This window comes from Cupressus sempervirens, chromosome 7, assembly GCF_028749045.1.
Source record: "Cupressus sempervirens isolate cs-2001-9-10 chromosome 7, ASM2874904v1, whole genome shotgun sequence".
Lineage (NCBI taxonomy): Eukaryota > Viridiplantae > Streptophyta > Pinopsida > Cupressales > Cupressaceae > Cupressus > Cupressus sempervirens.
In genome coordinates this window covers 113,097,759-113,110,773 of record NC_143124.1, presented here as the reverse complement: position 1 = coordinate 113,110,773, position 13,015 = coordinate 113,097,759, and positions in this window count along the sequence as shown.

The following is a 13,015-nucleotide window of genomic DNA, read 5'->3' as shown; positions in this document are numbered from 1 at the left end:
ATGCCATGAATAGTGACTATAACTATAGGACTCCCAGGGTCAAAGTATTTGGGGACAACTAATTTCTCCAGCATTAAGTTAGACAATTGTCTTAGGACATCGATGGATTTTGGATCTTTCCTCTTCCTTCCTAGCTACTTATTGCATCCTTTTTTAATAGCTTTAGTATAGGAAGGGACTTCTTTAATAACATCTAGAAATGATATTTTTACTATCATCTATTTCAATTGATTCAGCAAATCAATGATTGCATGTTTCTCTTTAGACTAGCCTTGTTCTATCAACCTATGGGGAAATGGAGGTTCTTTGGCTATAGGAGAGGTATATTGATTTGATTCATCTATATGCTTAATTAGAAGATCCTCAACTTCAGTTATTATAGGTTCTTGGAGTGCTTGTAGAGTGGTGCTTGATCTTAAATGAATATCATTCAATGAGATGGCATAGCTTTGTTATTGATTGTAGGAAGAGTGGTGCATGATCTTAAATGAATATCATACAATGAGAGGGCATAGCTTTGTTGTTTAGTATTGTTTGGATTCAGGTTAGGTTGAGCTAGTAGTTGGGTCTTCTTGGAAGGAGTTTTAGTAGTTACAGGAGGAGGCATTAGAGCTTGCTACTAAGTTGATGGTACTATGGTTGGTTGGCTAGATTGGGGATTCAAATTCTGAGGTTGTTGGCCCCTACTAAGGTTGCTACCAACCCTGCTAGGGTTTTTGCCAACTATGATTTCCACTAAAATCATTATTTTGAAAAATTTTCTATTGATTATTATTATAATAACTTTGAAGAGTATCTTGTGGCATACCTTGTCCTTGAACCCATGTCCTTCTTTGAGCAACATAGAGTACTTCTCCATTTTCATTAATGGATTTAAACCTGGCTGGCATTGGACTTATGTGGTAGGTCTCTAAGTCCCCTATCTTTCTTTATAGTAGCTCTAGAATAGTGCAAGCATATAGTTTGTATCTCAGTCCAGGTCTTTTGAGTAATGTCCCCTCTTGCCATAACGTCTAGAGATTCAATGCTTCCTTTATTTACACCTCTTAGAAAATGAATTTTTTTGACTCCTCATTCAATTGATGTTGTGTGTTACGTTGTAGGTTAAACATAAATTGAGAAGCATAGTCTTCCAATGTTTCATCATCCTTTTGGAACATCTTGAAAATGTCTTTACCCTTTAAATCCCATCCCTCGTAGTATTCCTTATCCTTTGTGAGAAATAGATTGCTCATTGTAGGCCAATCTGCTATAGCATTGGCACCCGACCCCATGAACCATCTCAGAGCACCTTCTTTGAGGGTAGAAGAAAAAAACTTTAGTTTGTGGGCATTAGTTGTATAGTCATAACTTCTACATAGTATATCAAACTCAAAGAGAAAGGTTTCAGGGTCTTCAATGATCAAGCCATAAAACTTAGGAAGTGCAGCAGTAAGTATATTTTTCAAATTTTGGCTACCTTTGCTGAGGAGGGGTAGGAAAGGGAAACATTAGTTGAGGTTGAGGTTGAGCCATTCTTGGAGGAGGTACTATTAATGGTGCTTGATATATGACAAGAGCAAGTGGATTATATTGATATTCAAGTTTAAGAAAGAGATTATTCAAATGCAAGGATTCATCAGAGGATGAGGGTATTCATTCTTGAGCAACAATGAATGGATTTTCAAAAGTTTCTTCTTCATTCTCATTGTGTGGTTCTTCAGATTTAGGATTAAAAATGTCTTCTTGAATATTACCAAGAAGAAATCTCCCAAATGGGTCTCTTCTTCTATGCATGCAATGTAATGCAAAATCTAATCTAACATAATATCTTCAGGGTTGAAATGAAATTTACACCTTCTAATAATGGCACCAAAAATGGTCAGTCAGCTAAATACCTTAGTAATAAAGGATTGGACATCCTTCTACATTGAATCCATGAATGAAAAGAATCATGTATTTTCCTACGTATAACATACTAACTTCATTTTATTTTTCAACTCGAGAGCATAATCTTGAGAGATTGGCTACAAAGCATATGCTTTGATTCCTCTTTAGCTCATTACAATTACAAAAGGAAAGCAGTGCTGAAGGAAATTAAGCTAGAAAATGAAATGAAATTTGCATTAAAGCTTAAAGTAATGTTGCAAAAGTAAATCTATTTCAACACCTATGTTGCAAAAATAGTTCAATGATTGTGTTATCAATGGTTGCAAGAATAATAGAAGTTGTTTTTACAAGGAAATAAACTAAGATAAGAAATCTATTCTAACAATGTAGTTCACTAACCAAGTGGGCCCCCTTGGATGAGTGAATAGAAAATAATTAAGTCTGAAGGTGGAAAATTGAACTCTAAATTCTATTCATTCATAATAAGCAATTACATTTGAAAACAAGATTCTACTCTAATGAATAGACCAATCTACTCTATTCCTTTTGAGAAAAACTAGGAAAAGATCAAAATCTCCTTTCAAGGTTACAACATAAATTATTTAAAGGAAATTTTTAACTTCTTACTCCTATGATTACTCCATCAATGAGGATAAATTACAAATCATAAAGTGTATAATAGAAATGCCATTAATTGTGTTTTAACTTCCCTAGAAATATAGCAAGTTGAGGAAGCTATCTTTGTGCGTCAGCATAACATAATTCATACCATGATCTACTTCTATGGTGAATCATCAATCATTTGGTCAGCTTTGACTTAGTGTTAGAATGTTGTCTTTAATGCGTGACAAACACCTACAAAACATTAAACGTAACAACTTCTACATACATGCATTTATTTCATCATCAATGTTAGAAAAGGTAACACTTGTACATTTGTGCTTGTTTTTCTACGAAAATTTCCACATTGGTCAAAAATCTCCTAAGCTTTCCCAAGTTGGTTAAAATTTCAACCAACTCAGGTCATAACAAAAATAAAAAAGTATATGCATTATATTATGTCATATGTTATATTTGAATGGCACCAAAAAACTTGGTCCTACATTCATGCAGGTAACATTTAAAATTCACAAGTAATCTTGGGGCTTTTCCTGATTCAATCTTGTGGGTGTAGAAGCACCTGCCTTGCCCTTGTCTAAAGTGGGATTTCAAGGACTGAGCCCTTTCTAATCGTTCCCCAATACCCCTAGTTGATCTCCACTCATTCTTCCATTCATTTCATTAGTTACCCAGCAGCCCAGTAGGGCCCTCAGGGTATGCATGCAAGGGAAAACTGATGATAAAGGAAAGTCTTATTTGTAGTAGTGCTAGAAATTCTAGACCTCAAGATGCTATCAGAATGGGTGTTCTAATGGAGGAGGTTAGTTGAACTTGACTTGTGAAATTCTCTTCCTTTGAAAGTACTTCTTTAAGATGGATCCTCTTATTAATATGTGACTATCCTCATTATGACAGTCTCATAGCCTTTAATTGTTTTGTATTTTACCTTAGAAGGTCTTCAAGATCTATTTTCTACTCATTATGCATTAACATCTTTTAGACACTCATCCATGATTTATGACTTTAAAACCTATACCTCGTTTAGTTTGATAAGAATGTTTCCTATTAAATTTATAGTATTATACTTGATAATCAAACCATCCAAAACTTTTCATCAATACAATAATGACATATTTTCTTTCCAAGAACCATTATTACCTAAACATTACCAAATTTGCAAAGAAAGGGGGATCTATCTACATGAAACACATTAGTATAGACAAAGTCTGGTTGGGGTCAATAACACCATCATTGGATGTGAATAAATTATAGTTCAAAGATACCTAGTGAAGGTTATCCATCTACGCACAATACCATGAAGAGCAACTTTGTTTCACCAAAAGAAAATACTACCATGGACTTCAAGAAAACAAATAAGGAAAACTTAGTGTCTAGTCCTTGCTAAGGATAGAAATAATATAGAAAACATACTAAGTGTGTGAGTTATTGATACCTTGCATGTTATCTAGTGTTTAATAGCTCCATGAAATAGCATAACTTTTGACAACCTTCATATAGGTTGAAGTTGTATTTGCATGGTCTTGTATTGATAGAGAATGATAACCTCTATAAAATCATTTCAACTCCATCCATTCCAAAGTAAGTGCATTTCCATGTTCAAAAATCCTTGAAACAAAAGGGAAAATTTTTTTATCCTATATGTGTCTTCCTATTTGGTTTGAGTTTTCTTCCAATATAATCTTGCATTAACTATGCACAAGTACCAATTGCCATGATATTATAGACATAGAGCTTTAGTAGATAATCAAAACCCTAACTATGTGTATTATCTCACTAAGGTTAATTTCTTCATTTATTAAACTCCTTTGAAAAAACCTACAACATGCCTTTGGCAAGACTCAAGAGAATACAAAGGTAACAAAGCTTCCTTTCTGACTCTCTGAACTATTACAAAGTATGGGAATGTGGAAATGACCACATCAAGATATTCAAATGGAAAGGTAACTGGAAACTTTAGAAATTGCTAAAATAGGTTCCCAAAGATAAAACATAACATATAGACCTTTTGATATCCATTTCCACAAGCATTGAACTAGGTTAACAGGTGTGATTCCTTCCATCTGCAAGTTTCTTTGCATCAAGCCCTATTAAAATGATGGCTAAACCTACATAATCTTGCTTTCAATGAAAGTAGAGAAGAGTGTTTATCCAAAAATAGATTGTAAAATGCCTTGTTCAGATGCTTGAATCGAGGAATTTGACATCTACAAGTCAAATCAAATTAACAACACACTTTAGTTTTCTTGTCACCTTCAAACTATATATATTCACCAGAGGGACTCATTATTTTCCAAAGTGAACTAACTATCTGACAGAACAAGCTTGTTAATGTGAACTAAAAAGTCCAGTTTGCAAACTTGTATATCAAATTAACTTTATCCCTAGGATGCACATTTCATCATTACATGTTACAAATTGACACCAATTTTTTACCAATAATGGCTTTCCCCACTTAGATTATATGTTGTGTATATATTTATCTATATAGTTGTCCCCTTCAATCCCTAATAATAATTTAGTCATACCCAAAACCATATCTCTATTGTTCCCTATCTCAAAAACTTGAAAGGACACTGATATATGAATGGTTAGGCACTTTTCATACTATACATACGAAGACAATAGAAAAGGTCCAGATCTCCATAGATAAAAGAAATTTTAGAGAATAAAAGAATTGAAAAAATACTTTTTAGAAACTAAAAATTAAAACTGATCGCTCCTTTATGACTATGGGTTTAATTTAGTCACCTTGCTATCCTACAAACCTAGCTTAATAATTACTCCACTTAACATCACTAGTAATAACCACGGGAATAATGTCCCTCTTTAAAATGATGGAACCAGTTCCCATCTCTCACAATAATTTTTCTTGCAACAACCTTGACTATAAACTTAATTGCAATGTGGCAATCAACACATACTTGAAGGTTTTCGCTACTCTAATGGGTGTTCCAGTGTATGAATTGATCAATGCATACGCTATTGCTAACTTTTCACTATGGTGACAGAGGAGTAATTCTTTTTCCTCCTCTTCCACATCCTTCAATGCATGTCTTGAATCAGATAAATACCTTGCCACCCTCATTTCTGAATTCAATTTCTCTAATATTGCATATATTTCCTGTGTCTGTAGGTGAGATCTATCTCCTACACAAAAAGCATGTACCATTCTGTGGTTTTCAATCCAACTGTATCCAAGCAATTTTTTAACTCCTCTATCTTGCATCAATCTTCTTACCTTTTGAACCTCGTCCAACTTACCCATACTCAAAATCTAGTTTTGACAAAGAGGAGAGTGAATGTGAAAAAGTGTCATAAACGAGAGCTTAGTTGAAGCTAAAGTTGTGCTATCTAAGCTATAATCTTTAATAGATCTTCCAATTACCAAATCCTAAACGCAGTAATGTCTCTACTATTGATGACCATACATTTCTTCTGTACTCTAAAATTGGTACCTGAGTTAACACAAAATTTTCTAGTTGGTAAAGCTTTGGTAGAGGAACAAGATGCCTGAGTATTCACTTGAGTCATTCCTGCTGACAAAAATACAAATAAATATTTCCAGTGAATTTTATCCATTTGGTTTTTAATCTGCACATCTCTTTTAAGTCTGCTCTCCTTCACTTCAAAGTTACCTTCAGTGGGTCCACCTTAATGAGTACAACTGTTTATGGAACAAACTACTATTATAGAGGTGGTTTGGCATATCCTATGACAATCATGCCAATCATGTGGTCTCTATTAACACGTGTGATTTCTCAAATTACTATAATGGTATATCTAAGAGCCTATGCCAACTTTGTTTTCTCACATCACTTAGCATACAAAAACATTAGCCACTATCATTCCTCTCTGTTAGGAAATTTATATTATATTTACTAATTTGATTTTCCTTATAATAAACTTTGTGGGATAATTCTACCCTTTCCTTGTTCCCTAAAACACATTACATTCTTCAATTTGTAGGTATCTTTTAATTTCTATATCATTCGTCAATCTCCTCTCTATATTAGATTCTTCCAACCTACCTATTTCTACATTCAAGTTTGATAGAAGAACATAAGTTATGGCATTCTCAAATCCATCTCAAAAAGAAGACGTTTTGTAAATAATCCCAAAAATATATTCTTATGTAATTTGCACATTGAAGAAACATCTCCATTGGCATTTTGATGATAAAGTTTAGAGTTTCCTCAAGATAGCCATCTTGGCCGAGGAGGTCAAGCATGCATACATAGTGCTTGGTTTTAGGCATAATGCAATAAGAGTCACTCATGCTATTGAAGTATTTAAAGCCTTCATCAGCTAAATCTATGTGACTGCATGTAAAAAAAACCCTGTGAAGCTTGCATGGTAAGAGTATGTTCCTTAACGTTAAATTTTTTCATAGAGTTTGAAAGCATCATATAAAAATCCATTCTATGGATATCTTCTAGCAATGACATTCCAACTGTTGACATATTTTTGAAGCATTTTGTCAAGTAGTTCACATGCCCTGTCTATGTATTTACATTTTTCACACATGTCTAGCAAGACATTGGTAACAAAAACATCATAGGAAAATCCATTTTTTATAGATATTTATATACTCTGTAATAAAGCTTCTAATTTTGCACAAGCTAGTAGGATGTTGGCAAAGACTGCAGAGTTAGATTTTACATTTGCCAATAGCATTTTCTTAAAGATATACAATGCATTTTAAAGAGATCCATTTTGTGTGTGTCCTGCAACCCTGGTATTCTATGAGATGGCACCTTTATTTGATAGTCTATGAAACACTTCATGATTTGAGCATGTTTCCAAAATTTCCAAGAGATCTATTTTGTGTGTATCCTGCAACCCTGGTATTCTATGAGATGGCACCTTTATTTGGTAGTCTATGAAACACTTCATGATTTGAGCATGTTTCCACAATTTCCATACAAGTCAATTAGGGATTTTATAGTTATAAAATCTAACAATTTCCACAATGTTAGTAGGATACTGACAAAGGTTGCAAAGTTCTAAAGAACTAATTCGAGCACATGTTAGGAGAATATTGGCAAAGCTTTAGGAGGTTTGTATAAAATCTTGTAAGGCTTTTTTACAAAATTCATTTTGTGAATATCCTGCAATCATTGCAATATATTAGAGTACAATTGATGCTTGAATGCTGCCTTCACATCTTATATTTGGAGTTGTGGTTATAATGTTTTTTGAAGTTTCCTTACATATGACATTGATGTGAGTATCTTTAACATTGCTGCATGTTTGCCTAACAACACGGGTTATGAGAATACTTTGCTGTATTCATTTCTTAGACAGTAAAATCTGCATGCTCAAGTATTTAATTACAGCAGTATGTTCTTCCTTAATATCTCATGATTTTGATGATTATTAAACTTCTTTATCAAAGTTATTAAAGGCACGGCTCAATGTTGATGCAGCATCTATGTATAACTAACATCATTGTTATGAAAAAGTAATTTGTATTCATGGATTGCAGCAAGTTACATGTGTTTTTGGAATAGATAACTGCATATTACCATTGTAGAACATTTGGAAGATTGAAAGGTTCTTTTTGGTTGTTTGGTTTGCGTTCTTATGTGTTCAAACACAATATCTTTGTGTCTTGTAATGGAGATCCCATGAATCAGCAATTCCTATTGTTACAAAGAATAACACAGAGAATCAGCAATTTATGGATGTGGCAGAGGTAAGTGAAGGAGTTACATGAATGTTCAAGGGTTTCTTTCAATCAGAAGATGATAAAGAACCCTTTGGGAGAGAAGGAAAGGCGGTCTATTGGAGTGTAGGAACCAATCATGGTGGTCAGCAAGGAAACTCTCAGCAATACAGGGGTTTGACAGTTGAAAGATCTCAATAGCAGCATATCTAGCTTACACCAAAATCCCCTTGGAATCCATGCTCTATCAACTTAAAGGGAGCTCTTACTCTTACGGCCAATGTTAGTTCTGATCACATTTCAGCTATGAATCTTTTCCTTCACTTCTTAAAGTATGTTTTTCTTACTCTTACTTTATATCGAGGTCCTAGAATTACTTTAGGGAATTTTTCTATATTATCAAAATGATCTTTGTTATCTATCATAATTAATTGTTCGATGTGATAGCATGCTTGAACATGAGATCCTCCAATTGCAATTCAAGATAGATCTGTGTAAATAACGGTACACTATCCATAGAGATTAATTTCAATTTTCAATCTTTCGAAAAGGTAACGTTAAAACTAACCGAGTTATCAATTCATTATGTTTGATAAATTGCATCTAGTCAAGAAATTTATACATAGCTAGAGGGTAAAGGACTTTTATCATGCTCTTCTACATACAACAAGAGATTGGCAAAGACTTGTTCATAGAAGAAAAATACTTTGTATTCATATCTATATTGCATAGAACATATTTTTACTATTAAAATTTTTGTTTGTTAATAGATGAACTTTTGTACATGTTAATATATTATGACTGAACTCAAGATCTAAAATCAATTTATCTCTTATAAAATATCATATTACTTAATTAATTGATGATGTACATTTAATTGCTTGATTTGAATATGTTTAAATTTATAGTATATATTGATTTGAATATGTTTGAATATGTTAAATATGATTAATAATTACAAATAGATTGTTTCCTCTAATTAATATACTTCAGATATATGTGGACTCGTATCAAAAATAGTGTTAGTGTTACTATGCGATTGATTATAAGAAAGGGAAAAATAATACAAAGTAAGACAATTTGAAGGAATGAGGATAATTCCTCAAGAAATTGTCAGATACTCAACTATCACTTAACCTATCTCTATAGATAAGCCGTGTCTGTAAGAGTAAAATTATTTCATTGCATGATATTTTGATCAAAATTCATTACAGATAAATTATAGTCAAAAAAATATTATTGGTTTTAGAAGGACGATACAATGACAAGGGCCATTAAGGATGGAATGGTTGAGACACCCTAGGAAAGCATAATAGTTGAAAGGGAAAACAAAAATGTGGGTCATTCCAATCTTTGTGATCCATTTTCTCTACCCACAATATTTCACCAATCCGTTGAAGAGATTTTAATTATAGAACATACCACAATGTTTCATGTTTCTACCCATAATGTTTCATTTTTTATTATTTTAATTAAATGACTTCTGCTGAGTCTACAAGAGCTAGAGTTCCTTCAAAGAGCACTTCTAGACAGACACCTAAGACTCTATAAAAAGGATGATTTGTATTTGCTAAGATAGAGCGAAAGAGGTTTGCAAAAAGGAGGATTAGTATTTCCTACTATTGGGTCAAAGAATAGGACTAAGAGATCAATTATCTATTTTAAAGGGATTGACAAACTGGACGAATTACTAAGTATTCTAATAGAAACTTTAAATATTAATGACCTTTAAATTCTTATTCACATTTTTACCTTTCTCTCATGTTTTTGAGCTTACAAAAGAAGTATTGTCAAGGCAAGCAAGGAAAATAATTCATATTTAGCCACATAGCATGAGAGATGTTCCTACTGTTACAAATTTTGCAACATTTCATTAAGTATATATAGATTACAATATGCTTTGTCAAGCTAACATAATGAATATACATGCCTTTGAGTTTGATCAACTAACAATTTCAAACTTCTAAAATTTAGTTTAAGGAGATCCAAGAATTTTGCATGAAAGAAGACATAAACTTCTTAATTAAACTTACAAGCATTTGAAATGAAGAACTTTGACTGCTAGAGGCTAATGGTTCTGTAACATTGGTATTGTGTAGGAGCTTTGATATAATTGGTGTTAAATTAGAAGCAGTTGGACCTCCTATCAATGATTCCTTGAGGTTCTCCAATGTCCTGGCCATGTCTCTTTGTGAAGGTCATTCTCTTGGCGATTCACTGCTACAAAGAAAACCAACATTAATGAAAGAAATAAAACATCTTTTGTCATCCATGTTTTCAATCACATCTGTCAATAGCCCAACATTAACAATATTAACCACTCTCTCTAGAAAAGTTGTCGCCACCCACTTTCACAAGTTCATATCTCCCTCAAACATCTTATCGCTTTCCCTCTTCTTTGTAATCATCTCTAATATTAGGATTCCAAAACTATACACATCTCCATTCACAGAAACATTCCCACCCAACCCATACTCTGCAACCAAATTTATTTATGAGAATCTATTAAGGAAAATGATAACGCCAATATAAAAGATACTCAAGAAAATAATTACCTAGAGCAATATAACCTATAGATCCTCTGAGTGCAAATGTTTCTATACTCAGTAAATTTATGGGGTTTGTAACAATTAAACGGGATATGCCAAAATCATTTACAAGGGTTGTCATGTGAGTATCCAGGAGAACATTACCCGGTTTCAAATCATAAGCTGCAGAGGAAAATCATATTGAAGATATTCCGCACCATGTGCTACATCTATGGCAATGCTCAAACATTCACTCAATCCCAATTGACAATATTTTTGACAATCCATCTTATGGTACAAATGCTTTTCTAATCTTTCATTAGATGCATATTAAAGAACCAAACCTTTCAAGCTGGGGAAGTAAAATGCACTTATAATTTTGATGAGGGTATGATGTCCAATCCTCCCCAACACTTTTCATTCTTTGTTAAATCTCTTATCAACTTCATCATTCTGCAAATTTAGTGTCTTGGGGACCACTTTTTGAAATTTAGGATCTAGTCATCCCAAATTTTAGTAAGCTCTTTGTTTGTTCATTAGCATCATTTTAGAGTTTATCTTTAAAAGTTTAATGTGTTTTTTATTTCTATTAGGTAGATGGTTGGAGATGCAATTTTAGAGGTGAAATATCCCCCCTCATTTTCTAGTTTCTCCAATAAGATGAAGTGTCCTAGTGTATTTCTATTTTGCCAAAGTATTTTCTCTTTTTTTATTGTTGCAAGATTAATCTAAGTTAATGTTTTATGTATAAAGAGTGGGTAATTTCCAATAAGGAATTTCTATGCAAATGAATTGTAGCTTTCAATCTCTTAGACTTTTCCTTGTGCATTCCTACTAGATAGTCATTACATTTAGTAGTCACTCTAACTACTTAAACTTTACATTTACATAAATGAATAGGAGAGTGGTGGAATAGTGATCCCATTGAAGTTAAAGTTGAAGCAAATGAAACTGGAGGTGTACCCATTATTTCAGACACTTTCACTATAAATGGACAACTAGGAGACCTCTATTCATGCTCAACATCAGGTACCCATTTTCTTTTTATTAGAAAAGACTTTGGATTCAACTGGGTATAGCTCAATAGATAAAAAATAGTTAATTATATATAAGTTGTCCATTTCTAACTAAACAAAATCAACATTGTGAGAAATGAAATTTGATGTATGCAGGAACATCAAGGTTGAAGTAGCACAAGGTAGGTGAATCCCCAAATGAGATGTCCTACCCCAAACAATACCACCACACAACAGAAACACAATAGCAAGAAGCCACAATGCAAGATCTGATACCAAACTACAATAATTTGTTCATAAAATATAACTGATTACATGCAATATGCTGAGTTGTTAAGCTTTCCCAATTATGGCCAAATACAAATTAATTACAATAATAGTTCTACAAGATCCCTCAAGATCCAATCCAAACCCAAGCTAGTCCAGATCCACACCCTGGTAGAAACTTCCAAGATCTCAACTTGTGCTCGCAAGCCACCAAGCAACCTCCTTGTTTCTAAACAATAGATACTAGCTCTTCTCCAATTTTATCCAAGATTCAAGTGTAAACTACCTCATATTTGGTGCTATGTCTACACACTCACAACTCCACCACAATCCTACTGTAGACTACCTCACATTCAGCACTTTGTCCATAGACTCAGAAAAACTTGCCCTTTAACTTCCTCCTTCTCTATAAGCTTCTACTAAGAAGAGATCACACCTTCAAGCTTGATTAGAAATGCTCATATGCCTTGCTTAAATAGGCAATTTCCACCCAAGATGTTACCAACACAACCAATGTAGGATAAAAGGTAAATGCAACTACCTTTCAACAAATATTTAATTCCCAGCCAAATACAACTAAGCACCACCATATGGCCCAACAAATATTAAATGCATGATTTAATAAAATGTCCAAAAACTTCTAGAATTCCATCTTAGAGACACCTTGATAAAAGGAATGGCAACCATTTTTATTTATTTTTCTATTTATGTCACCTATGCACCTTGAAAATAGAAATTCCTTTATTTCCTCCTTTTCTCTTTTTTCATTATTCTTTTAAATTATGTTTCCTCTAATTTTCATCACTTTCTTCTCCTCCATTTTTAAAATAAAAATCCCATGAATGATGCTCTTGCATCAGACTCCCCAGGTAGATCTGCATCACTCTATCATGCAAAGTATCCAGATCTGCATCACTCTATCAAACACTAGATCTCAACCATCCAATCAGCATGCTCACTTCCAAGAACAAACTAAACATAATGCTTCATTGAAAACCCCTCATTCACATTAGCAACTAGTGAATCCACACCAGTAAAAAAAAACTCCA